The 27,955-nt window shown below is 39.5% G+C and overlaps 1 protein-coding gene across 16 annotated transcripts in view; it reads right to left on the reverse strand.

The window, feature by feature from the left end:
- FANCB (FA complementation group B) overlaps positions 1-27,955 on the reverse strand; it is a 742,096-nt gene that overhangs the window by 247,605 nt on the left and 466,536 nt on the right. For 9 of the 16 annotated variants that reach the window (XR_014835726.1, XR_014835725.1, XR_014835754.1 and 6 more), the window contains one exon: positions 5,492-5,624. The gene's annotated coding sequence lies outside the window, so the exon portion shown is untranslated. Of the gene's footprint in view, positions 1-5,490; positions 5,625-27,955 lie in introns of those variants that run through there. The other 7 variants (XR_014835751.1, XR_014835721.1, XR_014835742.1 and 4 more) reach the window with 1 other exon arrangement.

Here is a 27,955-nt window from a genome sequence, read left to right on the forward strand (position 1 = left end):
CAAGCAATTAGGAAATCAGGAAGGTCAAGCTAAGAGCATGACTGAAGGTGGAGTTCAGAACTTTCATTAATGTTACAGCAGAAAGTCTTTTCCTGGTTGAATTTCTCTCTCTCTGTCTCTCTCTCTCATACACACACACACACACACACACACACACACACACACACACACACACACAACTATAGAAACACACATACACACACCCTTTCCCCTGAAAGGCAAGGCCACTGGAGTATTTTACAGGTAATAATTCATTTTGGAGAAATCACATTTAATGCTTCTCTAGGAAAATGAACACAAAAGTCATTTTCTCTGCTCTATAGCACAATTGTAAGATGTCCGGTTACCTAGTAATCCGTGTTGGCTTGCATACCCAATGACTTAAGTGGGAAGGAATGGGCAACAAAGAACTATAAATGGTGTTCTTATCAGGAAAGCCTGCTTACTGTGAATTGACTGGTTCTTCCAAAGCAAAGTGTAATTTAGCCCACTCTCTATAGCTCAGAATGGCTTTCCCAGCCAATACCATTGATTATAACTTAATCCTCAATGTGGAGCACCTACTAAAGACTTCTGGGAGGTAACTGGCCTATGGGGGAGTGTTAAGAGTTTGTAAGTAGAGTAACCCCAAGAGCTTTGGGGCAGAAGGTGAAATACAGATGAAAGGGAGGTTAGAAGGAAAACGGGACATCATTTCAAAACAGAGTTTGAGATGAACACTAACAAAAAGCAGGTAGACTAGTAGTAAAAGGAGAGTACCACCTACAGTGGGTGAGTGCAAGAACACCTGCAAAATCTTTAGAGGTAACTCACAACAGGCCTTTAAAAGTCACCATTTAGAAGAGGAGTTGACAAACTACAGCCTACAAACCCAATCTGCCTTTGCCATCTGTTTTTGGATGGTCCACAAGCTAAGAATGGTTTTTATCTTTTTAAGTGGCTTTTCTCCCTTAAGAAAAAGATTAATATTTTGGAACACATGAAAATTATATGAAATTCAAATTTCAGTTGTCTGGAGTTAAGCTTTGATGGGACATAGTTACACTCATCTGTGTACATACTGCCTATGGTAATTTTGGTGCTACATTAATAGAGTTGGACTATTTGGATTTTGGTTTTTTTGTTTGTTTTGGCCGTTCCCCTAGCATGTGGAAGTTCTTGGGCCAGGGATCAAATCTGCACCACAGTAGCAACCTGAGCTGCTGCAGTGACAATGTCAGATCCTTAACTCGCTGAGCCACAAAGAAACTCCCAAGTTGGACTATTTGTGACAGAGGCTCTGTGAACTACAAAGTCTAAAATATTTCCTGTTTGCCTCTTATGGAAAATTTTTGTTTACTCCTGGCTTAGAACTTCGGTTACTTTGCTATGTTTTTGTATTAGAGATGAAAATAAGGTTTTTTTTTTTTTTCTACAGGTACTTTTGCTTAATAAAACAAATCTTATAACAATATATTTTTAATATTATAATAATACATTTTAACACTTTTTCTATTTTACTGCTGCACCACCTTGTTAAAAATATCTTGCCTTGCAAACGGCTCATCACCTGAGAACCATATATCTGGTGATAAGTAATAAGCATTACTCATTAATTTAAGTAAGATTCCAATCTCATGCAGTTTTCTTTCAAATTGTTTTCAGTTTAATAAAACTCAACTGCACCTAATAGAGAATTAAATGTCTATATTTGACTCAAATTCTGAAGTTGCTTTTCTCTTTTATGAGAAGGTGCTGGAATTTTTTTTTTTTCTTAAGCCAGCAAGGGGTGGATATGCTATGTCTTCCAAATGAATCTGAACCTTTTGGATCCTTGCCGTGGGTGCAGGGGGAGGTGGAAATCGTGGGTTCCATTCCAAAGATGCAGCAGTCCAAAGAGTTTAGCCTTGTTTGTGGCTATAAGCATATCTGAATGGTCCCATCTCTACCGGCTTGTGAGGACAAATGTGGTTTTATTAATACGACTGCAAACATGGATCTATTAATATTAATCTGGGATTCTCCTTGACTCCTGGTTTCCATCTGCTTATAAGGAAATGGTAGTGCCTTGCAAATTTCCCCTCCCCAGGCATTTTGGGGGTCCTCAGGGCTGGCTTGCTGTGGCTGCCAGCCAAGTGGGGATTTGAATGTGCAGGTCTTAAATCTCCCTGGAAGGCTGTGTGATGGTGTCACTACATTAGCTAGAGTTGCCTCTGCCACTTCATTGTTGCCGAGCTGGAGACTGCTGCCTCTGTGGAACTTTCCAGGGCACCGCTGGCCCTGACGGCCCTGCAGAGTTATGGCCCTTCTGCTCCCATGATACAGAGTTGCCACTGCTGCTTCCAAAACCTCATTCCCATGGTTCATTTAATATCAGCATCCAAACATCCCCCTTAAAAGTGAAAAGAAAATACACTTTGTCCCACAGCAAGGTCGCTTGGGAGCTAAAGTGCCACAAAGTTGAGGGAACCAGCAGTTCCCACTCAAACACATGGCTCTTCTACCTTCTGGGTTCATCACACCACAAGGGGGACAAGTTCCCAGAAAAGCTAAAATTATTATCTCCTCCCAACCTCAGGCCATGTTCCTGAGTCTGGCTGGTTATTCCGGAGTTTATCTCCACTATCATAAATTCATGCCCAGGGCACTTGGTCAACCTTTCCTGAAAGCTAGGCTTCTTTGAGGGCCTTGCCAGTGTGTTGAACTCATTTATACATATCTGCACTCAAGTTGTGGTCATGGTTAAATATACTTTACCTCCACTACCCAGTTCCCAAGTAATAAGCAATATGTAGATATAAACAAATAAAGGTGTGAATATGTGCATGTGTGCGTGTGTCTCATCTAGCAAACTTGTGAAATCTGGCTCAGCCAGGGTGCCCTGTTTACAGAAAATCAAAAGATTTTTTTCTTAGTGGAGGCCTTGATGATGGTTTACTACGAGAAAAATGATATATAACTTTTTACATTAGACCTTTGTTCTCAAAAAAAATTCTATGGACAATAATGGCTTTTAGGATGATTTTAACAGGTACACCACAAACATTTTTTAAATGAATGAATAAAATTAAACTATTCCTTATTAATACAGCATTTTTCATCCACTCAAAAGCATCTATGAAGAGGATCACTGAAAAAATATTCGTTGTGTATCTACTATCTGCCAGGCATTGGGGATACTGTGGAAATACAAGAGGTCCCTGCCCTGATGGATCTGATAACCTAGTTGGGGAGTAATAAACAAGCATAGAAATATATATATAGGAGTTCCCTTGTTGTGCAGTGGGTTAATGATGTGGCGTTGTTGCTGAAGTGGCTTAGGTCACTGCCATAGCACGGGTTTGATCTCTGGCCATAGAATCTCCATATGCTGTGGGTGAGGCCATAACAAAAGAAATACATAGATAATTTTTTAGTTGTGACAGTTTCTTTCACATTTTAAAAATTATAGTTGATAATAACTATACACTGGGTCACTGTACAGCAAAGTGACCCAGTCATATATATAATATAATATATAGATAGATAAATATACATTTCCTTTCTTATATTATCTTCCATCATGGTCTATCCCAAGACTGTGCTATACAGTAGGACCTCATTGCTTATCCATTCTAAATGTAATAGTTGCATTTTCTATCCCCAAACTCCCAGTCCATACCAATCCCTCCTCCCTCCCCCTTGGCAACCATAAGTCTGTTCTCTATGTCTGTGAGTCTTTACTGTTTTGTAGATAGGTTCATTTGTGCCATATTTTAGATTCCACATATAGGTGATATCATATGGTATTTGTATTTCTCTTTCTGACTTACTTAGCATGATGATCTCTAGTTGAACACTGTGACAATCATCATAAAGAAAATTAAAGTAGGGTAAGGGGATAGAGGGTGGAAGCTAGGGAATGCTTCTGTAGAGATGCAGGATAGAGAGATAAGGCCTCTATAAGGAAGGAACTTTGGAGGGAAAACTTGAAGAAAGTGAGAGAATGAGGCTTGTGGCAGTCTTGGAGGAGACAACTGGAAGGAAAGCATGTCATGAAAAGGCACTGGGGGTAAGGACAGAGGGTAGATGGAGCTTCTAGGATAGACAGATGGGCTTCATTTTTGTGCAACCTTCAACCTGAATCATACCCTTCCTCCCTCTTTTCCTCTCAGAAAGTTTAATCATGCTGCCTGAAATTCATCTATTAAACACCTCCCCCCACCACCAACAAAAATCACCACTTATGAAGATCTACTATGTTCCAGAGATTTTTGCCTAAGTCATTGACAATAATTAAAATGATCCTGGGAGGTGGACACTTTAGTCATCATTTTAGATTAATTACGTGACCTGTCCAGGACCATACAACTAGTAACTGATTGAACTCAAGTCTGCTGAACTCCAAAGCCCAAGCTATTTCCATCAGTTACAAAGTTTTCAGTCTTCTCCAACTTCAGCCTCTTTCTTCATATTAACTATCCTGTCCTAGGTAGGTTCCAAGGCTCAAATGAAGACCCATTTGGTGGGAATAAGGAGAATGGAAAGGAAGGCAGCTGGGGAAGGCAGTTGGGTAGGTCTCAGGTGACTACTGCTCCCACTGACTTTTGGAGGCCTCCACTGAGGCCCTGAGAGTGACCACACACTGTGAAGCCTTTCAGGAAGAAGTAGAGAAGTTCTTCTGCCTCGCTGGCCTATGGGTCTTTGGAAGTTTAGGGCCTGGAGATGGGGCATCTCATGGCCTACAAAGAAGGTTTCCCTGGAGTGGGCAGGATGTGATAGAGGATGGCCCGTTCACTTATAGATGCCACAGGTTTTCTGCCTCTACAGATCCGGCTCCCCATGTCATCTGTTCTGTCGCCCTCACTCTGAGCATTTATGGTGGTCAGTGGCTGAGAGTGTTCCATCTCCTACGGGAGCCCACTAGCACAGGTGAACTCAACGACCTGAGCTTAGGCCAGAAGCTCCTCCCTGAAAGCAGAGGGGTGGTTCTCCCACACAAAGTGCCCTAGACACAGCTAGAGTACAGGTCTCTTTCTTCCAGATTCTTTGCAAGGAGATTTGATGGTTGTGCAGGTTGAGATTTCTCAGGAATTGGGGTCGATTGGAACCCAATCGTCTCTATTGTAAGTCCAGCTCAGACGAGTGGGGAGCACTCTCTCCAGTACCTTCCTGAGGACAGGAATCTGTTTCATGTTTGTGAAATCCCAACCATGCTCTTGAAGTCTCTCAAGTCCTCCAAATGGGAATCCTAATTAGTTATGTACTCATTATTCAATGAATGTAATTGTTCACAAATCCAATCATTTATTCATTACTCTTTGCATTCTTTTGCCCTTTGGGCCATCCCATTCAATTTTCTAATACAGAGAATATAATTGAATGGTTCTCAGCATCTGCACATGGCTGTTCAGCAGTATTTAAAAAAAAATCACACCCTTGTGAAGATGAGTACGAGGATAGAGTAACTGCTATGAGGAACCACTGCTAAATTTTACGAGGTTAACATAGAAAAAATGAAGGTCTCACTTACATAAGAGAGCATGATGTGTATTCTCACTCAGATGACTCTCCTGAGAGCCTCCCACTGGCTCAGGAACCCAGGCTCCAACCACGTTGTGCCTCCATCTTCCTCTAAGTCCTTGGAGTTCTCTCTAGTCAATTATCTAAGAGAGAAAGAAAAGGAAAGGCCACATAGGTAAGGATTGTGAAAGGTCATGAAGGAGGTTTATATTCCTTTGTTTCATATTCTTTGGGTTCAGACTCAGATATTTGGCTGTATTATAGGCTGGAAAATGCAGCTTAGCCGACTGCCCTAGATGAAAAAGAAGTGATTTGGTGAATAATTGACTATCCATTGTAAAGCCATGGTCTCTAAAATCAACTGGGATGCTGCCTGCCCAACATCCTATGTTTCCCTAGCTATTTTTTTCTCATATCAATTATTTCAAATCTTAGTGTTTCCCAAGTTTCAGACTCTACCACACTTCTAATTATTTTTGTAAAACAAAATATTTCAAACATATGTAAAAGCATAATGAATGAAGTTCACGTGTGTAGTCTCCACCCACTGAGGAAATAGAATATTGCAAAGACAATTGAAGTGTTCTGATTATCTATCTCTGATTTTTTTTCTTAGAAGGCAATATTGTCTCTTATTTAACAAAGAAAATAAAACCCCACCGTATTGTAACTTCTTCAATATTCTGCCATCAATAAGACAAACATCTTTGCTTCTATCACCATTTCCTCCTGTCTTTTTGGTTGCCCCAGAAGAGCAATATCTCCTCTTTTGCCTATTCCTTTCACTTGTTCTCTTCTCTCTTCCCCATTTATCAGAAACCTCACTTTTTTCTTAGCTCCCATCTCTGTATATTCAGTCTCTTCCTTCTCATCAACATTTAATTATGTTCAAGTCTCTTCTTACTGACAAATTCCAAAGCAAAACCCCAAAGCTCTGTTTACTTCTAGTCCATCTCTAGACTCACTCTCCTCTTCATGAAAATTCTCTGTGAAATGACTGTCTGCTCAAACTTTAATCCACTGTAATCTGGACTCACCGCAATGCTCCAAGGAACCAATTCTATCCTAGGCCATTATGACAATCAACTCAAACCAAAAGACATTTCTCAGTCCTTATCATCTTTGACCTCTCAGCACTTTTGACCCCATGGATCTCTCCCCCCTTCTTGAAACACTCTCTTTCCATGGCTTCCCTGCATCTGTCCTCTACATTCCTTTAAATGATATTTATTTTTTTTCCTAGATCATCTTCTCTCCTTTTAAACATTTTTCTTAAGTGATCTTATCTACTTCTTTGGATTCTCTCCATTTTTCTTCTATATGTCATTTTCTACTGGATTCTTATCAGCCCCAAACCCACCTCTCTCCTACCAAAACCAAACAAAGAAACGAACAACACATCAACAAGAAAGATCTACCTTTCAACCCTTGATATGCCATCCACCTGGTTTGCTATTAATTCTTAGTAAAAATTCTTTATAATTACCTACAAATATCCTTCCACTTCCTCACTTCCCACTTTTTCTTCAGCCCATTCTAACATACTGGCTTCTGTTCTCACTGTTCCACCATGATGACTTTTGAAAAGGTCACTGGTAACCTTCACATCACTAAACCCAGTAGACAGTTTTAGCCATCTTTCCCCTGACCTCTTAGTAGCCTAAAGCCTGTGGAGTGAGTGCTTATTAAAATAGCCTTGGATTCTCCAACACCACACTTTGTCTCCACTTCTCTGACTCTTCCATCTATGCTACTCTGTGGGCTCATCTCAAAATATCTATCTTTTAAATACTGAGCTTTACAAGGCTTGATCCTAAGAATCCTTTTTCCCTCCTCAAAGTCTCCCTGCCCTTGACTTCAGCTACCGTTTAAATCCTGATAGTCCGTAGGTTTATTAAATGTCTGATCAGATTTCCCTTCTAAGCTCCAACCTACACATCCAATTTTCCCCTCAGCTTTACCACTTGGATATTTTAAAGGCTTCTCTGATTCAATATTTCCAAAACTGTTATCTTGCATTTTTCTCTCTACACCTAGGTCTAATTCTCCAGTGTTTCCTGTTCCATCATCCACTCAGATACACACCACACCCCTGCCCCAAATTACACTTAATAATTTCTCCTCCCTCCCCCCTAATTCCTTTTATTATCTTAGTTTCACCTCTCAAATCTGCCACATATCTGCAAATACCCCTCTGTAAATATCTTGAACCAATTTTCCTTCCTTCCCTGTGATCCTGCCATACTCACTTTAGAGGTCTTTAGACTAGTTGCATTGCTCCCTTCCCGTTTTGTGAAACATTCTCTTTTTCTGCTACATCACTCCCTATGACCTTTAAAGCCCCTCTCGTAATTCTGATCCCAACTTAAACACTTCTTTCCCCCAGGGAATTGTGCCTTGATTCCTCAGATTGGTTCAAGTTTCTTTGCTATACAATCATGGTTTACTGTATCTTTCACAGTATCTAAAATAGGATATTTATATTCATGTGATTATGCAACCAAAGTTGAACCTTCTCCACAAGAGTATATAGACTAGTCTGTATTGCTAACCTCCATCTTCCTGACACATAGTGCAGAACATAACACATATCAGGTGTTCAGCAAATGTTTAAGTGGTTTAAACTACCAACTCTAGCCTGATGATTGCCAAGCTGTCTCCACCCAAGGTGCTCTACTGAGCTTCAGATCTATATAACTAACTCTTTGCTGGGCATCTATGATTGGGTATCTCACTGGCATCTCAGTATTAACAAATCCCAAAATAGTTTTATTATCTTCTTCCTCTTCCCTCCCCCCACCAATCCAAACCTCATTCTCTCCCTGAGTTTCTGTTTTAGAGAATGATTCCCCTCAATCGGTTATTTGCTCAAATTAGACAGCAGACATCAGCTCTGGACTTTTTCTCTCACCCACCTCTCACTTCTGATAAAGCATCAAGTCCCACTAATTCTATCCCTCAATTATGTTTTCAATCGATTCATTTCTACTCTACCTCATGTCATTCTAGTTCAGAATATTATCAACTCTAGCTTGGATTGCTACACATGGCAATTCCTTTACTGGCCTCTCTCCTCCTAGCTTTGTGTTGCTCCTAGCCACAAGCTTTATAAACCAAATTATGTCAAAAAGGCAGATCTGATCATACATCTTCAGACTCCTAGATAGTTTCTCATCACTTAATAAGGCTTATGAAATGCTGAAGGATCCAGTTCTTACTTGGTCCTCCAGCCTCATCTTTCACCCCTCTCCCTCCTTATTCTATTCTCCATCCATCCTAGGTTACTTCCAGCTTATTGAATGGGACATGTTCTCTTATACTTTCAGATTTTCTGCATCAGTAAGTTATATATTATAAAAAATTATTCCAAAACTTAGTGTCATATAACAACAATCATTATTACTTCCCATGGGCCTACAACTGGTTAATTCTTCTGATTTGGGCCAGATTCATCTGATTTCCATTGGACTAGCTCATTCAACTTTACTAATTTAGCTGGCCACTTGGGGACTGGCTGGTCTAGAATAATCTAGCATGGCCGCATCTGGTTCTCCTCCACATGTCTCTCACCTCCAGTAGGCAAGCCCTGGTTTAAGTACCATGGTGGTAGCAGAGCTAAAAATAAAGGAAAAAAGGGAGAGCAGAAACATGCAAGGCCTCCTGATGAGGCCTAGGTATGAAACTAATATATGATGATTTCTCTTGCATTCTATTAGCTGAAGCAAGTCACAAGGTCATCCCAGAATCAATAGGTTGGAAATAGACTCTGGATGGGAGGAGTTATAAACCCACATTGCAAAAAGGTGGGTACATAAATGGGTGGAGAATCTGGGCCATTTTTGCCATCAGCCTACCCCATTATCTTTTGTGTTTCTTTTGCAGAAAATACCTATACCCCAGCCCTTCTCTTTAATAACTCATAATTATTTCTCTGATCTCAACTTAGGCACCACTTCTGGGAAGCTTTCCTAGATCCCTCTAGATGTCTCTCTTCTGGACTTCATCATCATAGAACATAGATTAAATACTTGACTACTTAGCTGATTCTCCATAAATCTTAGAGGACAGAGATTGTGTCTTATTTGGTCACTTTCTAGTACAATGCCTGGCAACAGCAGGGGCCATTATGGGCAAATTTAAATTTAAAATGTATGATAAAAATCATGCAAGGTCTCAATAAGTGAATTTAAATGTAAAATGCACAATAAAACCAATCAATATCAGCCACTTAAATCTCTGATTATGGATAAAAAAGTATCCAATATTTTCACCACCTCACCTTTACCCCTTTATTTTCCTTTCTTTCTTCTTCTGTAGAAGCAAGGGAGCAGGATTTGAACTTCACTGTGTGATTCGACTCATACAGGGTGGTCACAAAAATATAAACACAAGAATAATGGGCCTGAATCTACCTTATTTTCTTTGTGGGGCAGAAGTATTTATTTCAAGCTCCTTTTTCCACTGCACTGTTCTCTATTCGTCAGACATCTGACAAGAAGTATTGCAGTGTTTTATCTATAAATTACTTTTTCTCAGGGCTCAGTAATTTTCATCACCAGTCCCACGTCTTCTGCAAATCCTCGATGTCTCACAACAGTGCTAAATCTGGTATTCACAGTGCCTCTTCTAGAGCAGTGAGACACGAGATGACTCCAGCTTCCTTCACTTGGCTGCCTTCCTCTTTGCCATCTTATCACATTAATTTCCTAGTTGTTATTGACTTTTCTTAATCGCCTCTCTCACTTTGTAATTACTTTCCTCTTGCCGTAGCTGCTTCCCCAACCACATCTCACCTCATCCCACACTCAGATTCTTATGTGTTGCTGTACCTTCCTCTTAGGACATGGGAGCTGACAATTTTCCAGTCACTTTCCAATCCACATATTTACTTTTGCTTTCCCACCACATATTTTTTTTCTCTTACAAGTTATTATGATTTTCAGTCTATGATTCAATGGGGAATATTAATCCCCCATCCATATATAATTCATTTTAATAGCAGGATGTGATGAAATGGGCAGTTATCTCTTTCACATCTTTAAGCCCATCAAGGTTAATAATGTCCTCTCCTCACATGTACCCACTCCTATGGTCCCATCATTGCAACTGTAACATATTTTCTTGAACTTCCACAAATTGCCCCTGAGTCAATTACCATTTATCACAAAAGAGAGGATTAGCAATAAGAACAATCCATGAAACCCACAGTACTATACATAAAATAGATAAGTAGTAAGGGCCTACTGCATAGCACAGGGAAATATACTTAGTACTCTGTAATAACCTATGTGGGAAAAGAATCTGAAAAGGAATTGATATATGTATACGTATAACTGATTCACTTTGCTGTACACCTGAAACTAACACAACTTTGTAAGTCAGTACTACACCAATAAAATCTTTTAAAAAAAAGAAAATAATTCCCCCCCAAAAAAAAACCCATGCAAAAAGTTTTCCTCAGATGAGAGTCTTTTCAGCAAGTATTGCTGGGAAACCTGGACAGCTGCATGCAGATCAATGAGACTAGAACACACCCTCACACCATGTACCAAAATAAACTCAAAATGACTGAGAGACTTAAATATAAGACAAGATACCATCAAACTCCTGGAAGAGAACATAGGCAAAACATTCACTGATATCAACCTTGCAAATATATTCTCAGGTCAGTCTCCCAAAGCAACAGAAATATAAGCAAAAATAAACCAATGGGACCTAATCAAACTGACAAGCTTTTGCACAGCAAAAGAAACCACAAAGAAAACAAAAAGATAACTTGCAGAATGGGAGAAAATAGTTTCAAATTATGCAACTGACAAGGGCTTAATCTCTAAGATATACAAACAGCTTATATAACTCAACAGCAAAAAAGCCAAAAACCCAATGGAAAAATGGGCAAAAGACCTGAATAGACATTTCTCCAAGGAAGATATACTGATGGCCAACAAGCACTGGAAACAATGTTCAATATTCCTGATTGTTAGAGAAATGCAAATCAAAACTACCATAAGATACCACCTCACACCAGTCAGAATGGCCATACTCATAAGTCCACAAATAACAAATGCTGGAGGGGGTGTGGAGAAAAGGTAGCCCTCCTGCACTCTTGGTGGGAATGTAAGCTGGTTACAACCACTATGGAAAACAGTATGGCGGTACCTTAGAAAATTATACATAGAACTACCATATGACCCAGCAATCCCACTCTTGGGCATATATTTGGACAAAACATTCCTTGAAAAAGACACACACACCTGCATGTTCATTGCAGCACTATTCACAATAGCCAAGACACGGAATCAACCCAAATGTTCATCGACAGATGATTGGATCAGGAAGATGTGGTATATGTACACAATGGAATACTACTCAGCCATAAAAAGAACAAAATAATGCCATTTGTAACAATATGGATGGAACTAGAGACTCTCATCCTGAGTGAAATATGTCAGAAAGAGAAAGCCAAATATCATATGATATCACTTATTTCTGGAATCTAATATGTGGCATAAATGAACCTTTCCACAGAAAAGAAAATCATGGACTTGGAGAATAGACTTGCGGTTGCCAAGGGGGAGGGGGAGGGGGAGGGAGTGGAATGGATGGGGTGCTTGGGGTTAATAGATGCAGACTATTGCCTTTGAAATGGATTAGCAATGAAATCCTGCTGTGTAGCACTGGGAACTATGTCTGGTCACTTATGATGGAGCATGATAATGTGAGAAAAAAGAATGTATACATGTATGTGTAACTGGGTCACCATGCTGTACAGCAGAAAACTGACAGAACACTATAAACCAGCTATAATGGGGAAAAAATTATTATATAGAAAGGAAAAAAAATTTTTCCTCAGAAATTCTCCAGAAAGGAGTTTCTGTTGTGGCTCAATGGTAAAGAACCCGACTAGTATCCATGAGGACACAGGGTTTGATCCCTGGCCTCAATGAGTGTTTTAAGGATCCAGTGAGCTGTGGTATAGGTTACAGATGCAGTTGAGAGCTGGCATTCCTGTGGCTGCAGCTGTGGCCCGCAAGCATAGCTCCAATTCAACCCTTAGCCTGGGAACTTCCATATGCAGCAGGTGTGGCCCTAAAAAGCCAAAAAAGAAAAGAAAGAAAAGAAACGAAATGAAATGAAACTCTCTACAAAGAACATTAGAGTTAGTTAACTGGGACTGTGATTCAGCAAGATAACCCTTAGATTCTCAAAGTGACAGGACAAATGCCAAGGGCACCACTATTCCCAGTCACTAGAAGGTTCATTAGTCATAAAACATGCCAAAGTAGCCCCATTTACCTCTTTGACAAATTTACAAGACCAAGACTTCAATAAAATACTTGGCAAAGTTTCCTTGGTAGCCTTGAGAACCATGAGAGAGAATATAGATAGGATGCTTTTATGGCTGCATAAGTAAGTGGATGGCTAATCATTCCCACACATTGAAGGCTGATCAGTAGGGTTGGAAATTTTTTTTCTTTCTTGGCTGCACTCTCGGTATAGTTCCTGAGCCAAAGATTGAAACTGCGCCAGAGCAGCAACCCAAGCCACTACAGTGACAGTGCCAGATCCTTAACTTGCTGTGCCACAAGAGAATTCCAGCAATATATATATTATATATCTCCAGGTAGTAATTATTTTAGGCTTTGTAGACTGAACTACTCGAGTCCACCCTGGTAGCCCAAGAGCAGTCCTAAACAATGCATAAAAGAATAAGCATGGCTGTTTTTCAGTAAAACAATTTACAAAACAAGCCTGGGCTGAATTTGACCTATGGATATAGTTTTTTGATCCCTGTCTTAGTTTCTAAGCTACCAGGGGACATGACTATCTGCTGCAAGTTTTAGTGAACTGTACAGCATAAGAATTCAAAACCTTCAATCCGCGACTGTTGTCTTTAATTACTGGACCTCATGGCACAGTGTCAGTGTTCATACCTGCTGACACACCCATGTTCACACACAGGTGTTCAGTCCCCATAGAGAGGTTTTCTTTTATTCAGGTTAGTATCATACATCCTTTCAGAGAAAAGAAACATTGAGCCCTTTTTCTACAGAAATCAGTGCAGATTAAGAATTAATCTACACAGAGATGAGCTCATAAAAAAACATAAGACAACATTAGCAGTTAATTAGAAATTAATGCCAAAATGCTAAATGAAGTTCTTAGATTGAGGCAACACCATCACACTTGAATTGTTAATATGGCAATTAGCTCAGCCGCCTACAAAGTACTTGTTAATAAATACTTCATAAAGACTTCTGTTAAATGAGAGTACAGCAGGTTTAGAGAAATGTAAGTTTATATGGTCTTGAAAAATTTACTCAGTGTGCTTTCTTTTTAAAAAGTTTAGTCATGACAAATTCTTGAAAGAATTCATGCCACAGCTAAATTTCAAATGTTTTCTCCTTTCTGAAACTAAAGGCAAATCTTTAAAATAGGGGTTCTCAAAATATGGTAGGCAGACCAGCAGCATCAGCATCGCCAGGGACCCTGTTAGAGATGTCAACTCTTGGGCTTTACCCCAGACTTACTGAATCAGACACTGTGGGGTGAAGCCCAGAAATCTGTTTGAACAAGCCTTTCCTGTGATTCTGAGGCATGTCAAGCTTGAGAATTAATGCTTCACACCCCTGAGGATTAATGGCAAGTAATGTTCAACTGTGTGTGTCTTAAGCCATGTGCATGGGGCAGTGTGTTCTACTCTGACGCCATGTTGGAATCATCTGGGGTACATCATAAATACTGATGCCTGTGTCCTATGCAGAGATTATGATTTAATTGCTCTGATATATAGCCTGGGCTTTGGAATGTTGAAAATTTTTCCCAGGTGATTCTAACTTGCAGACCTGTTTAGTAACTTGGAGCAGAAGAAGCCATGCTCCAATCCAAACGTGGTAGAAAAAGCCATCCTCGATGGTATGGAGGATGACTTTCTACTTCTTTGCCAGGTTAGATTTAACTCTGTTTTTTATTGAAAAATGGTTTGTTGGGAGTTCCCGTCGTGGATCAGTAGAAATGAATCTGACTAGTATCCATGAGGATGCAGATTTGATCCTTGGCCTCGTTCAGTGGGTTAAGGATCTGGTGTTCCCATGAGTTATGGTGTAGGTTGAAGACTCAGCTTGGATCTGGTGTTGCTGTGGCCATGGCATAGGCTGGCAGCTGTAGTTCCGATTCGACCCCTAGCCTGAGAACCTCCATATGCCATGGGTGCAGCCTTAAAAAAAAAAAGACCTAAACGTATGTCTTTGGGAAAGTCCTAGGTTCCTAATAGCATCAGCTAAGGTATGATCATTGTGATGCTGTAAAGAATGGTATGTAATTGGATGGGTACATGTATTTTTGTTTTGCATAAACTAAAATACAGTTTCTTTCAACTTTAAAATATTTTCACACACCTAAACACACACACACATACTCTCTTATATCTTACACTGTTAAGTCCATAGTGGCATGTACACCATGCCTTTTTTGTTAATTTGACATATAGCATACAGATATTGTTTCCAGATTACCAGCCATTTACTAGACAGGCAAAAATGAAATAAATGAATTCAGCAGTCAACCTAAGAGGCAAATAATAAGAAATATAAACCAAAAGAAAGTAGAAGAAATTCATTCATAAATAAAGACTTTAGTAACATTGGAAATGCAGAAAAATTGGCATGTTTTCTTTAAAAATGAGAAAAAATAGATGAGCCATTAATTGGTCTAATAAAAAAATGAAACTCAGCAGACAAAATTAGAAATAGGAGCATCATATATACAGCAGAAACCCCAAAGAATTATACAAACATTCTACATACTTCTATGCTACTAATTCAAAATTTGGATAAAAAGGAAAAACATATAGGACTACAGAGCAGTGAAACAATGATTCAGAAAGAAGTAAAATGCTTAAATACATCACTAAGTAGAGGAGAAATTAAAAAAAAAAGTTTTAACAGGTGCATTTTTTTTCAAATCTTATGTTTCAAATATTCCTAAACCATTGAGACAGTTCCAGAGGATAGAGAAAAAAAGGAACATTTCATCTTTTTACAAAGCCAGGAGCTAGAGTAATGCTGACAAGCTTACCTGACATTCAAAAAGGTTTTCACAGGCTGGTGAGAGCAAAAGAGCAAGGGAGGGAAAGGGAGAAACTGGTGATTTCACGAGGACTTCACAAAATGGATCTAAGGAAAACGAAATTTTATTAGCCCAAGTGGGAGGCCAAGAAAAGACCTTGAGACTGTTGGAGCTCCCATTGTTCAGAGATGAATGGCATGGAAGAAGGAAGTATTTCCTGAATTCTAAATCTCCACTGACTGTGAGACCATCAATTTAATTATAGACATTCTAGGGAAAAAATGATACTGAATGTACCTAAAATAAGAAAGCATGCATTCATATACCAACATACCACTCTCTTTTCAACATCACCAGATTGCATCTAAGCCTTCTTTATGCGCAAAGTCTAAAACTTCCTGGGATGCATTTTCATTGGCGGCAGTGAAGCACAGCACAAAGTGATGGGCTGCTTTCAAAATGTGAGCTGCAGGCCTTGACCTCCCCACCAGCATTAGGATTACAGTATATTTGGAGGACTTATCGAAGAATACCAAGGCTGTGCCTGCATTTCTTATTTGGTTAAATCCTGGTTTCATTCTTTTCTTTAATCAAATCACATATTTGCTGGAAGAGAGTCAGCTTCCTTTGAAAGTCAGCCTGAAGTTCTAGATTAACAGCTCTCTGGTGCCTGGGGAATAGTCCCTGGTCACATGTGCAAACGCCATACCAACCACTCTTGGCTTTCAGAATCTTGTGATTTATTCTGAGATTTTTAAATTTCTACTGCCTTTGTAGCATGTCCTGGTACTTCACAAGAAATATTCTATTTGCACAGTAATGTCCCTTTCCAATGCAACACGAGTGGGGTATTTTTGGGGGGCCATGCCTGCAGCATGTGGAAGTTCCTGGGCCAGGGATTGAACCCTTGCCAAAGCAGCAACCTGAGCCACAGTGGTGACAATGCCAGATACTTAACCTGCTGTGCCACAAGAGAATTTCATGAGTGGGATATTTTTAAAAGCCATTTTTAAAAGTGGAATATTTTAAAAGATATTAAGGTACATACTGTCCAAATCGTTGTTTATAAAACCATTCTCTGATAAAAGGAGCTAGGGCTCTTTGGACAAATAGTTGATTCTAGAGCTGGGGCAGGAAATACACAAGACAAGTCTGGAACATCTTGTAGAACCAGAAATAAAGAAAACGGCTAAAAAAGAATAAATATATATTTTATAAATATAAATATATACTGGGTGGCTTTGCTGTACAGCAGAAATTGATGGAACACTGTAAATCAACTACACTTTAATAAAAATTTTAAAAGAAACCCCATAATGATGAGAGTATGTTAGAGGATAAAAGAGTCAACTGAAAGCACACCAATGGACAAAGGTGGAAAAAATTTGAGCAGGAAAATTAAATAGTATTGGATTATCATCCAAAGTATGGAATACATACCCATGAGTCCATATTGATATAAATAAATGAGTGGATTACTAAGTAACTAACTAGAGGAAAAGCAGAAAGTCTCCTGTGCAGAAGAATTTCAAATGATTTTTGTAGATACTCTGCCCTCAAGGAGGTGTAACTTCTCAAGTATGGGCTCTGCAAGGTGAATTCCTTCCAAAAAGTACAATATTGGAGAGGGAGGAAAAAAAAAGAGCAACTATATGATGGAGACACCATCAAATACTACCTCAGTCAGGCAATCAAGGTAAATGTCAGTCATGTCAAGTCATTTTGAAAGCTTGGATGATGGGCTGAGAATGCACCTTATCTCTGTCTTTCCAAAACCTCACAACCCTAATCAATCATGAGTCAAACATCAGACAAATTTCACCAGAGACTTTTACAAAACAGTTGACCAGTCAGCCCTCCTCAACACTGTCAAGATTATCAAAAGAAGAAAATTCTGGGAGTTCCCACTATGGCGCATTGGGAACCCGGCATTGTTTGTTCAGTGGCTTGGGTTACTGCAGAGGCATGGGTTCAATGCCTGGCCTGGCAGAGTGGGTTAAGGATCTGTCATTGCCTTAGCTGTGGTGGAGGTTGCAGCTGTGGCATGGATTTGATCCCTGGCCCAGGAACTGCCATATGCTGCTGGGGGAAAAAAAAAAACCCACAAAAGAACAATCATAAGAAAATCAATTTGACATCAAATAAAACATCAGTTTGTTTTATTTAAAAGAGCACACCTGTAAAATTGGACCAAAAACACTTATGTAAATAAAGGGCCCTAAGAAAAAGCGTGTAAGTTTGTGTGTTTTCCCTTTATTACTCCTTCTCCATTTTTATAATCATCCTGGTTGGCGGAGCCAGGCACTCTTATTAATCAATCAGTAAATTAATGCCATTATGAATTCAACCTCATATACTTCAAATACAGTTGAGCACCTGTGCTGTGGGGTACAGAGGAGACAGAGTTGAATGGGACCCACTCCTACTCTTAAGGAGTTCACAGCACAAAAATAAATATTTATCTATTATGAATTATAATTAAACTTAATAAATGCTAAATAAATTATCCTTAATCATAAGTGATCTATTTTAGCTTTTAATATTTATGAAATCAGTATGCATTCTAAAACACAGGATCAGAAGAGAGAGGAAATGCAGAGTTGTTAGCCTAAATTTTTTTGTCTTTTTTTTGGCTGCACCCACTGCATATGGAAGTTCCTGGGCTAGGGATGGAATCAAGCTGCAGCAACGCTGGATCCTTAACACTCTGCATCAGAGCAGGAACTCCTAGCCTGAATATTTGAATTTAGACATGTATTAAAAGAATCTATGCATCTGATTGCCATCTCCATTGAGATATTTGCTTTGAAAGTGCTACACATCATTGAATTTTAATTTATAGTTGCATACTTGTTTTTTCAAATAAACTTTTTATCTGAGAATAGTGAGTCCCATATACCCCATAATGAGTTTCCCGTATTTTTAGTTTCTCATACTGGTATGGTGACAATTAATGAAACAATATTGATACATTGTTACTAACTAAACTCCACATCACATTTTTCTAGTTTTTCCCTAATGCCCTTTTTCATTTCCAGAATTCCAGCCTGGATACTGCATTACATTTCTTTGTTGTATCTTCTTAGATTCTTCCTGACTATGACAGTTTCGCAGAATTTCCTTCTTATTTATTTAGGGTGCACCCACCACTGAACCGCTGCAATCAGACTATTAACCTACTGTGCCAAAGCAGGAACTTCTGATTTTTTTAAGTCCAATAAAATGGTAATTTAGAACTATTTCACCAAAAGCATTTGCATGATATATTTAAGTAAAACAACACTGGGAAAGACAAAAAAATCCAGAAGCTTCGAATTATCCTAAGAACATTTGGAAACAGTCACCCAATATCTACCATACATGTAGGAGGAATCATAGTTTCTGGGGATGATGATTTTAAACAAGAGAGTTGAAGAAGAGTTTAAAATCTTGTGGCAAGGTGAGTGCTGTGAAATTATTAGAAATGACTTAATCTTTTATTGCAGATCTTCTTCGGTGATTCTATTTCCAGATATCCACTTTCACCCTCCCAGTTAACCATTCCGGAAGCCCCTGGTCTATCTGGAAATGTCCTTCTCCATATTTCAATAGCAAATTAATCACAACGTCTTGTACTTCTAAGCACAGAGTGTCTTTTGAATTTGCCCACTTCTAAAGGTGGTTAGTCTTTTTGTCTGAGCTACCATTGTTCACTAAGGGATTTCTTTTCTTTGATTCATGTCCCTTCTGATCCATTGCTACACAGGAGCCAAAGGGACAACTATCAAATGCAAATTTTATGAGGTCATTCTGAAGACTTCCTGTTGTTCTTGGCATAAAGCTTAAAACCTTTCCTCAGCTTCTCCTCCTCTGTAGTGAACATCACAGTGCAGTGACTGGACCCCCTCCCTTCAGGATTAAGGTATTCATCTCCCAGTTAGCTGACATGGGGCTCACCCAGGGAATAAACCTCAGTTGAGAGGCAGTTACCATCTAATGGCTGCTCAATAGCAGGATATACAAAGGTGTATCCCCCTTGCCTCAATTCGGGACAAACCTAAAGGGCCACCCCAGCTCCTCATGTTGTTTACTGAGTTCTCTGTTACAACAATATTGAAGTTCAAAGTCTCCCTTTGCTCAATCTTGCTTCCCCTCACCTCCTTTTGAGATATCATCCCTAGTACACACCCTAACAATCTTCCTATTCCCCCTCCAACTCAAATCTCTATCTCAGAGGCTGTTTCTCATGAATCCAATTTAAGACATCACCAACTCTCTTGTCTCACCTTTCTCTCTCTCTGCATAGAATGCATCCTCTGCCTCAACTCTGTGTCAACCTGGATTTCTTTTGTTTTTTTTTTTTTTCAACCTCGATTTCAGTCCTGTGTCTGCACCAATTGATGGAGCTGAGGCTCATCATTTGACACATTTACTCTTCTAAAAAAGAAGGCATTCTATGCCATTTGTAGCAACATGGATGTACTTGGAGATTACCATACTAAGTGAAGGAAGTGACACAGAGAAAGACAAATACCATATGTTATCACTTAAATGTGGATCCTAAAATATGATACAAATGAACTTCTTTACTAAACAGAAACAGACTCACAGACATGGAAAATAAATTTATGGTTATCAAAAGGGATTGGGGGATATAAATTAGGAGTTTGGTATTAACAGATATATACTACCACATATAAAATAAACAACAAGGACCTACTGTACAGCACAGGGAACTATATTCGATATCTTGTAATGACCTATAATGGAAAAATAATATGAAAAATATATATGTATAACTGAATTACTTTCCTATATATTTGAAACAAACACATTGTAAATCGACCATACTTCAATAAAGATTTTGTAGAAGTGATAACATCATTAAAAAATAAACAAATGATGGCACTCTAGAGGAGAGATTCTTAAGCCTTCACATGCCTGTGAATCACACTGGTCTTGCTAAAATACATGTTTGGATTTTCAGAGATTCTGCACTTTAATATTAGCTCCGAGGTGATGCTGATGGTCCTGGTCTATAGACTACATTCCAGTATTAAGATTCTAGAAATTCACATAGATTTATTGTAGTTGTACTGGTTTGACAGGCAGCAGCACAGAATTCTGGATCAAAAATTCTGAAATCTCAGAGAATTGGCTTCAAGTCCCCTCTCTGCCCAACCCCCCTCCAGCTATGTGGCTTTGATCAGGCTATTCGTTCCAAATCTCAGTCTCCTCATTTACAAAATGGGAGGAAATGATGCCAACTCTTGGGTATCACAGTGGAGACTGAATGATACGATACAGGCAGAGCACTTAGCACAATGCCTGGCCCATAGTTCTCAAAAATTGTCAGCTTCATATTATAACTTCACATCCGCATTCCATGTGGGAATGTGGAGAGGGTGATTATGGATCAGTTCCTTGAGCTGCAGCCGACATCCAGATGAGCACTGCTAGTAGCATCATCTGTGAACTATAAGTGGTACAGAGCTGCAGAGAGGAATCCAGAGCAGAGGTGACCGGGTGCAGAAAAATGAAGAGGGGCTCTATCAAACAGAAGAGTAAAAGCTAGGAAGGGAGATGGAACTCCCTTATGGAATTTTCCATGTCATTTCACAGGTAAAGGAAGGCACATAAATTTCAGCTACCAGCTGTTCTGTGTTCTGTGGGTCAGATGACCTGGAAAGTGGGCAATGGATTCCTCGGAGAAGAGAACCTATCATGTTATTCCTCTTTTCTACCCTTTGTGCTTAGTAGCCCCTCCCAGAATACACCCTTAAGACTCATGCTGTGTTTAATCCTAGCAAGTGTATATATGATCAAAAAACCAGTCATCCCCAAAGAAAGCATTAAAAGGGACGTCGTGGCCTCAACATGTTTTCTTTGATTCAGAGCAAAGAAGCTCTATCAACAGGAAGCACTGTCGTCTTCTCTCAGTAGGGAGGGCTGAAAGCAGCAGCTGTTGTATGAGCCAGCATGTGGACAAAGGGACAAAGGGACACATCTTGGAGCTGTGTGAGACAAACAGGCAAACAGCGAATGTCATTAATTCCATTTCAGCCAAGAGCAGGTGCAGACAGGCTGGAGAGGCAAGGCCATACCGAGGGCAGCAAAGTTAAGGGGGGGTTGGTGGGGTGGGATTTGGGGAGGGTATGGGTAGCTGCCTAGCAAAACTTTTATGCCTATAAGTCAGTTTTAGCCTCCAACTTGAGCAAATGCACTGTCAGAGGAAGGGCAAAGCTAAGACAAGCCTATGTAAAATCATTCTGTTTTAAACTGGTGAAACAAACTCTGTATAGAGTGGAACACATTTTGCAAAAGACCTTCAATGCCTCTCAAAACATGAAGGGGAAAGGGAACATGAAATTTAATTGAGCTCATTATAATCAGTCCTGCTTGCCTTTTCGCCCCCCTGTGGCTGCATTCACAGCATAGGGAAGTTCCTGGGCCAGGGATCAAACCTGAGCCCCAGCTGTGACCGACACCACAGGCGTGGCAACACTGGATGCCTAACCCACTGTGCTGGGCCAGGGATCGAATTCACGCTGCCGCAGAGACAACATGGGATCCTTTACTCACTGTGCTACAACAGGAACTCCCAGTCTTGCTTGCTTTTTAGTAAGTTCAGGTAATATTAATGTTTTAGTCATCTACTAAGAGCAATATGTACACTGTTCTAAATGAATGAGGTTTTCCTATACTCACAACTCATTCATTCACCATTCAACTTCATTTCTAGCTTCCTCTGCTGTTAAATGTGGCCTAAGAATGGGCTCCTCACCATTGGAACATGAAAAGAAGGGATGCACTCCAAGTCTAGCCCATAAAAACTTTTATCTCACAATCATAACTCTCTTTCTTCATTTGAATGCAGGACAGAGAAGATTTATAGAATCTTCTGGAAGATTGAGCCACAAGACGGGACATTGAGTTGTTAAATGATTGCATGAAGTAGAGCTCAAATGCTCAGCTGATTCCATGGCCACATTATCTATGTGAGAAATAAACATCTATTGTGCTAAGCCATTTAAATTTTTGTGCTATATGCTGCAACAGCTAATCTACCCAGACTAATACATGCATATAATGCAAAGAGGGTAAGGAAGATGAGTTGTCTTAGTTCCAAGGAATCTGGGAAGGCATTGCAGATATGAAAACACTCAATGGAGTAGAAGAAGGACTAGAAGTTTCCGAAACAGGCAAGGGAGAGGTGTAGTGCATTCTGGGGGCGGGCGAGAACAAATGCAAGGGTAAGACATCACTAAATCAAATGGATTATTTGGGAAATTATGTTTTCATATGGTTGGAATGTTAGATGGCAGGTGAGACTTGGGAGGCAGCAGACAAATGAGGGGCAGGCGTGGGCAAACTATGGCTCATAGGTCAGTTTCAGCCTGCTACTTGTTTTGGTACGACCTGTGAACTAATAATGGTTTTTGCATTTTTAAATGGTTGGGAAAAAACTCAAAAGAATATTTTGTGACATATGAGAATGACATGAAATTCAAATTTCAATGTCAATAAGTTTTCTTGGAATATGGCCATGCTCATTCATTTATATTCCTTCTAAGGCTGCTTTTGCACTACAATAGCAAATGGCAGAAATGAATAGTTGTGACAGAGACCATATGGCCCACAAACCCTAAAATATTCACTATCTGTCTTTTTACAGAAAAGTTTGCCAACATTCACCTTAGAGTTCAGACTTTATCACATGTAATAGACTATATTATTGTTCCCATTCTTCACTCATCCTTGCATCCATACTCTTGTGTCATGTGGCTTTGAATTTTATACCACTGGGTAAATTATATTTTTCTGCCTCATTGATTTTGGGCTTGGGCCAGATGACTTGCTTTCGTTAATGGTACATGAGAAGAAGTGATAGTGCGCTTGTTTTAAGCCTTGGCAATAAGGGAAATTACATGTTTTTGCTTTTCCTTCTTGTATATCTATCATTGTCACTAGAAGGATATATTCCTCATAAGAATGAAAAGAATGTGGAGCAGAGCCACTAGAAATGAACCTCAGACCCAGAAACTGATGCAGAGCCATTCTAGCCAATTCTCATATCTATTTGAGTATTAATAAACATTGATTGTTGTATGCCAATGAGCTTCAGGATTGTTTGTTAAGTGGAAGTAGCTGACTGATACATCACGTGGCTGCTGAGGAAAGAAAATTGAGCTGTAAACCTGGAAACACTTCCTTATAACTGAATGTTAAAAAACACTAGCAAGTTTAGGTCACTGAGGCTAATGCTAAAGGTGTTTTATATTAATCATATAGAAGCCTGGTAGGAAAGCAAAATCATAGTGAATTTAGGCAGAAAATTCTTGACTCTACTTTTCTTAATAACTGAACGAGGCCTCTGGCATTCTTTCCCTTAAGTTAAGTGGTTCCATCTTTGCATAGAAATTGTCTTTTTCTTCCTTTTATTGCAACTTATATTTGTTTTGGCATACCACTGCTATGTCTTTAATGGCTCTCTCACACAGATACCCCACATCCGACCTGTATAATTTTGGAGCTTAAGAATCTCTCATTTATGCATCCCAGGAAATTCTCACATATAAATCATTCTATAAAATGTCTAAGGAGAAGAGGTGAAACACCAAAAGTGCCCCTTCTAGGTTTCTTGGCTAATACCTAGGTGGGTTGTCATGGTGACTAGAGAAGAGATGAAGAACAGAGAAGAGATTGGAGGATATATTGTCATATTGGGACCTAAAAAACCTTTGTGAACATTTGCTTTTTGGAAATTAACTCAGGAAATGGCATCATTCACTGACTTGGTTTTCTGGGTATCAAAAGTTCAATGAAATCCCCTCATGATTCTATAAACTATGGTTATTTCTTCTTTCTCTTATCTCAGAGACCTAGGGACCATGTCTATGAGAAGAAGTATTCTGGGCATAGCAATATTAAAATTCAAAATTTGATATTTTCTTTATTATATCAAAGTTTCCCACTTCTTTCCAGTTACCACCTGTCTGCTCATCACAAAAATTAAGCAAATAAGCCAGGGAGATACAGAAAACCACAATCATACTCAAAATAATGAAATCACCATCTCTAGAAGACATAGGCACCAATATTTTTTGAAACTCCTAGGTGATTCCAATGTCCTGATAAGTTTTAGAACCAATGCTCTGAGCCTGTTCTGCTCATCATAGGAGTACAAAGAGGCAATCACATCCTTAAAAGAATTGGGGACATTTAGTCCAGATCAAGACATGCATCAGTTAGGATGTTTTCAGTTTCAAAGTAAAAGAATTCCTTTTTTAAAGTTACTCAATGAATTTTATTACATTTATGATTGTACAATAATCATCACAAACTAATTTTACAGCATTTCCATCCCAAACCCCCAGCACACTCCCCACTTCCCAACCTGTCTCATTTGGAAACCATAAGTTTTTCAAAGTCTGTGAGTCAGTATGTGTTCTGCAAAGAAGTTCATTGTGTCCTTTTTTTAGATTCCCCGTGTAAGTGATAGAATATGATGTTGGTGTCTCACTAACTTCACTTAGCATGATAATTTCTAGGTCCATCCATGTGGCTGCAAATGTTGTTATTTCTTTCCTTTTAATGGCTGAGTAATATTCCATTGTGTATATGTACCACATCTTCTTGTCCACTCCTCTGTCAATGGACATTTAGGTTGTTTCCATGTCTTGGCTATTGTGTATAGTGCTGCAATGAACACTGGAGTACATGTGTCTTTTCAAGTCATGGTTTTCTCTGGGTATATGCCCAGGAGTGGGATTGCTGGATCAAATAAAGTAAAAGAAATCTGATTCACATAAGTTCACACACAGTAAGACCATATGTGAATTACACAAATGGAAAGTTTAATGGCAGGACCTTTTCTGTCTCTCCATGCTGCCATCCATGGTGTTATCAGTGGTGGTTCTAAGAGATCACCCCAGAAGCACCTGGGGATATATGCTTTCCTTTCAGGTTCAGCCCAAGAGAGAAAGCTTTCTTTTTCTCAACTATTGGACAATGCCCTACCTTTGCTTTGACTGGATCAACTCAGGTGTGTGCCACCTCCATCCACATATTAACCAATAACTAAGTGTCTTACCTCAGGCTGCTACAAAAAAATACTATGTGGCTTAAGCAACAGAGATCTATTTCTCACAGTTCTGGAGGCTGAGAAGTCCAAGATCAAAGTGCCAACAGATTCATTGTTTGATGAGAGTCCATTTCCTGGGTTGCAAATTGCTGCTTTCTCTTCGTACCCTCATGTGGCCTTCCTTTTCTTATAAGGCCACTAATACCATTATGAGGGCATCACCCTCACAGTGTACTCTAAACCTAATTACCTCACAAATACCTTACCTCCAAATACCATCACAATTTTGGGGCTTCAAAATTCAAAATGTATGAATTTTGGGGAAACACAAACATTAGCTCATAACACTAGCTAACTGGCCAGCAGAGTCTCTACTGATTGGCTTAAAGCTGGGGTATAACTCATTTCTTAACCAATTACTGGGACAAATGTTTGGTTTAGGCCAATTAGACCTGGCCCATAAAAGGATAGGGCTGGATCCTGTTAAGAAGGGAAAAGTATGGAATAGCTGTTGGCTAGACAATAAACAAACATCCACTGAAGAGTAGGAACAAAGCAGAAGATTCTTTAGATGATTCTTTGATTCTTCTTGGGTAGCAGAATAGAACTGGGTTTCTTCTGAGAAGAGGATGTCCTTTCACTCATTCTTTTGCAAGTCATGAACCATGTAGACAGATGATAAGCATCACCAAAGTCTGATTGTTCCTGACATTTTGGATTTCTTCTGTCATCTTAACCATTCTAGGAAGAGGAGAGGAACAGAGGTATTTGCCACTCAGGCAGCCAGAATGTACCAAGGAGTTAGGAAGTCCTCATTCATGGGCCCAAGAGAGCAGACTCTACTTCCTATCATAAAAACAATGGGCTACTCTTTACCCCACTGGAAAGATAACAAGTCATCCTCCGAATATCCTTAGCAACCTCCCAGTTTCCATAGAAGATGGCAGCTACTCTTCTTGTTTGATTGGGGTAACTCTCTGAGGAGTATGAAGTTCAAAGCCTCTAGAGATGAGAATCTTGGTTGAAGTAGTTCTCTGGTCAAAATGCAAACACTCTTTAGATTTGTCAAGTAAATCGTTAATAGCTATAAACCTTTTACTGTTAACTGGTGGGGCAAAGAAAATAAATCCAGGTGTCTCCTAAGGGAGTTAAAGGGCAGGAGTAGTGGACTAGTTTTCAGCTTGAGCTGCTCATAATTTCCACCAGATGAATTAAATCTGAATCTCTGAGGGGGAGACTCTGGTATTAATCTTTTCAAGCTTTAATGGTGATTCCACTGTACAGCTTAGATGGATACCTGGATTTGGTGAGGGCTTGTGGGACACCTTGGCTAGGTGAAGCAGCTGGAAGGTTTTGGAAGCTGGAGAGTAGAGTAGGTGGGGTGCAGCTGGGATAGAACTAAGGAGAGAAACAGCAGTGGATGGGGAGTTTGTTAGGGTACTGGAAGCAATTTGTACCGAAAGAACACACATCTTGGAGTTCCCACTGCGGCTCGGTGTAATGAACCCGACTAGTATCCATGACGTTGCAGGTTTGATTCTTGTCCCTGCTCAGTGGGTTAAGGATCAGGTGTTCACATAAGCCATGGCTTAGGTTGCAGACGTGGCTCAGATCCTGTGTTGCTCTGGCTGTGGTGCAGTCCAGCAGCCGTAGCTCTGGTTCGACCCCTAGCCTGGGAAATTCCAAATGCCACGGGTGCAGCCCTAAAAATTTGCTGAAATGATGTGTTGAATCTTCTGTATGCTCTTCTCGAACTTGAATGTTCTTTACATCCCTTGGGAACCTCTAAAAATTCAGTTTCTGATATAGCAGGTCAAAAATCAGTTCTGAGATTCTTCATTTCTAAGAATCACTGAGGTTATGCTGCTGCTGCTTTGCAGATGAAATCTGAGTAGCAATTATACAGTATATTATGAGATGGTACCATTTTTCCTGCTTTAGAGTACTAGCCTAATTTCTCGCTAAAAACTTAGAAATCAAATAAGATATTGAAATTTGATAAAATTTCCTTTTTATTAAAAAGTGAAGCTGATCAGATGACTTATTTCCTTTGTAAGGGAGGAAAAATAGCTTTTTTCTACCCATCTTAGATATAGACATTGGCTGTGTCTGTGTCACAAAAGACAGATTAATAAGAGAAAAGAACACAAATTTATTTAATGTAAGTTTTACATGACATGGAAGCCTTACAAAAGGAAACAAAGTCCTGAAGAAATAGTTAAAAACTTGAGTGTTTCTATACTAGTTAGATGAAGAGTGGAAAGTCATGGAAAAGTATAATAGGACAAAAAAAGGTAAGAGCTAAGAGTTGTTAACTGGGGAAAACTCAGCAAGGCTTCTGCT

The sequence above is a fragment of the Sus scrofa genome, chromosome X (genome assembly GCF_054392235.1).
Source record: "Sus scrofa isolate SSC_HxYL_T2T_F1_AM1 chromosome X, Sscrofa_HxYL_maternal_Yorkshire_Landrace_v2.0, whole genome shotgun sequence".
NCBI classification, from domain to species: domain Eukaryota; kingdom Metazoa; phylum Chordata; class Mammalia; order Artiodactyla; family Suidae; genus Sus; species Sus scrofa.